This window comes from Procambarus clarkii, chromosome 29, assembly GCF_040958095.1.
Source record: "Procambarus clarkii isolate CNS0578487 chromosome 29, FALCON_Pclarkii_2.0, whole genome shotgun sequence".
NCBI classification, from domain to species: Eukaryota; Metazoa; Arthropoda; class Malacostraca; order Decapoda; family Cambaridae; genus Procambarus; species Procambarus clarkii.
Window position 1 is genome coordinate 6,711,347 of NC_091178.1, and position 2,788 is coordinate 6,714,134.

The 2,788-nt window shown below is 57.3% G+C and overlaps 1 long non-coding RNA gene across 1 annotated transcript in view; it reads left to right on the top strand.

Moving 5' to 3' along the window:
• The first annotated feature begins 2,196 nt into the window (after positions 1–2,196).
• The window catches only part of LOC138369775 (uncharacterized), a 63,042-nt gene continuing 62,450 nt past the window's right edge, over positions 2,197–2,788 (top strand). The window contains exons 1-2 of the long non-coding RNA XR_011229945.1: positions 2,197–2,235; positions 2,602–2,717. This is a non-coding gene — a long non-coding RNA (uncharacterized lncRNA). The remainder of the gene's footprint in view (positions 2,236–2,601; positions 2,718–2,788) is intronic.

The window sequence follows — 2,788 nt, forward strand, 5'->3', positions numbered from 1 at the left end:
ACCACCAACACTGTGTGAGGAGCCACCACCACCACCAACACTGTGTGAGGAGCCACCACCACCACCAACACTGTGTGAGGAGCCACCACCACCACCAACACTGTATGAGGAGCCACCACCCTCACCAACACTGTGTGAGGAGCCACCACCCTCACCAACACTGTGTGAGGAGCCACCACCACCACCAACACTGTGTGAGGAGCCACCACCACCACCAACACTGTGTGAGGAGCCACCACCACCACCAACACTGTGTGAGGAGCCACCACCACCACCAACACTGTGTGAGGAGCCACCACCACCACCAACACTGTGTGAGGAGCCACCACCACCACCAACACTGTGTGAGGAGCCACCACCACCACCAACACTGTGTGAGGAGCCACCACCACCACCAACACTGTGTGAGGAGCCACCACCACCACCAACACTGTGTGAGGAGCCACCACCACCACCAACACTGTGTGAGGAGCCACCACCACCACCAACACTGTGTGAGGAGCCACCACCACCACCAACACTGTGTGAGGAGCCACCACCAACACTGTGTGAGGAGCCACCACCAACACTGTGTGAGGAGCCACCACCATCACCAACACTGTATGAGGAGCCGCCACCACCACCACTGTGTGAGGAGCCGCCACCACCACTGTATGAGGAGCCGCCACCACCACCACTGTGTGAGGAGCCGCCACCACCACTGTATGAGGAGCCACCACCACCACCACTGTGTGAGGAGCCACCACCACTGTATGAGGAGCCACCACCACCAACACTGTATGAGGAGCCACCACCACCACCACTGTGTGAGGAGCCGCCACCACCACTGTATGAGGAGCCACCACCACCACCACTGTGTGAGGAGCCACCACCACTGTATGAGGAGCCGCCACCACCACCACTGTATGAGGAGCCGCCACCACCACCACTGTATGAGGAGCCGCCACCACCACCACTGTATGAGGAGCCGCCACCACCACCACTGTATGAGGAGCCGCCACCACCACCACTGTATGAGGAGCCGCCACCACCACCACTGTTTGAGGAGCCACCACCACCACCACTGTGTGAGGAGCCGCCACCACCACCACTGTGTGAGGAGCCGCCACCACCACCACTGTGTGAGGAGCCACCACCACCACCACTGTGTGAGGAGCCACCACCACCACCACTGTGTGAGGAGCCACCACCACTGTGTGAGGAGCCGCCACCACCACCACTGTGTGAGGAGCCGCCACCACCAACACTGTGTGAGGAGCCGCCACCACCACCACTGTGTGAGGAGCCGCCACCACCACCACTGTGTGAGGAGCCACCACCACCACTGTGTGAGGAGCCACCACCACCACTGTGTGAGGAGCCGCCACCACCAACACTGTGTGAGGAGCCGCCACCACTGAGGAGCCGCCACCACCACCACTGTGTGAGGAGCCACCACCACCACTGTGTGAGGAGCCGCCACCACCACCACTGTGTGAGGAGCCGCCACCACCACCACTGTGTGAGGAGCCGCCACCACCACCACTGTGTGAGGAGCCGCCACCACCAACACTGTGTGAGGAGCCACCACCACTGTGTGAGGAGCCGCCACCACCACCACTGTGGGAGGAGCCGCCACCACCACCACTGTGTGAGGAGCCACCACCACCACCACTGTGTGAGGAGCCGCCACCACCACCACTGTGTGAGGAGCCACCACCACCACTGTGTGAGGAGCCGCCACCACCACCACTGTGTGAGGAGCCGCCACCACCACCACTGTGTGAGGAGCCGCCACCACCACCACTGTGTGAGGAGCCGCCACCACCACCACTGTGTGAGGAGCCGCCACCACCACCACTGTGGGAGGAGCCGCCACCACCACCACTGTGTGAGGAGCCGCCACCACCACTGTGGGAGGAGCCGCCACTGTGAATCAGGGACAGGTAGAGTGGAGGAGGAAAGCTGACATAAATATATAGAAGAGAAAGTGAGATCAGGAGAGGAAGGATTGTTGTGGGGAGAGTTTTGGGGTGTTGAGGGGGGGGGGGGTTGGCCCCTCCCCTGGGGTGGGGGGTTGGCCCCTCCCCTGGGGTGGGGGGTTGGCCCCTCCCCTGGGGTGGGGGGTTGGCCCCTCCCCTGGGGTGGGGGTTGGCCCCTCCCCTGGGGTGGGGGTTGGCCCCTCCTTTTGGGGGGGGGGGTGTTTGGACACGAGTTGGTGTGGCCGTCAGTGTGCTTCCACCAGCTGTGTTGAGTGTACGTCCCTCCTCTCTCTCCTTCTCCCTCTCTCTCCCCTTCTCCCTCTCTCTCCCTCTCCTTCTATATGTCTGTATCTTTCTCTCACTCACGCACACTATCACTCCCTCACGCACTCTCATACGCTCTCATTCTATCACGGTCTCTATCTCTCACTCACACATGCACTCTATCTCTCACTCAAAAACGCATTTTCTCTCTCCCATTTTATATATATATATATATATTTATATATATATATATATATATATATATATATATATATATATATATATATATATATATATAAAATAATTGAAATTATACATAAGGACAATTAATAAAAGTAATGAATTAAAATAAATCCTTTTGAAATGTCCATATAAGTGGTAGCTTGATTAGTGTCATCGTGTGGAACCTAAGTGAACTTATCAGTGTGTTAAGTGACTTGAGATCCGTGAGAGGTTACTTAAGACATGTCCTGAGCCTCGACCACACTTGTGGTAAGTGACCTTCTTATCTTAGTTACCCAGTGATGCTTTGATTGTTCTTAGTAACTCTTATAAGTAACTTT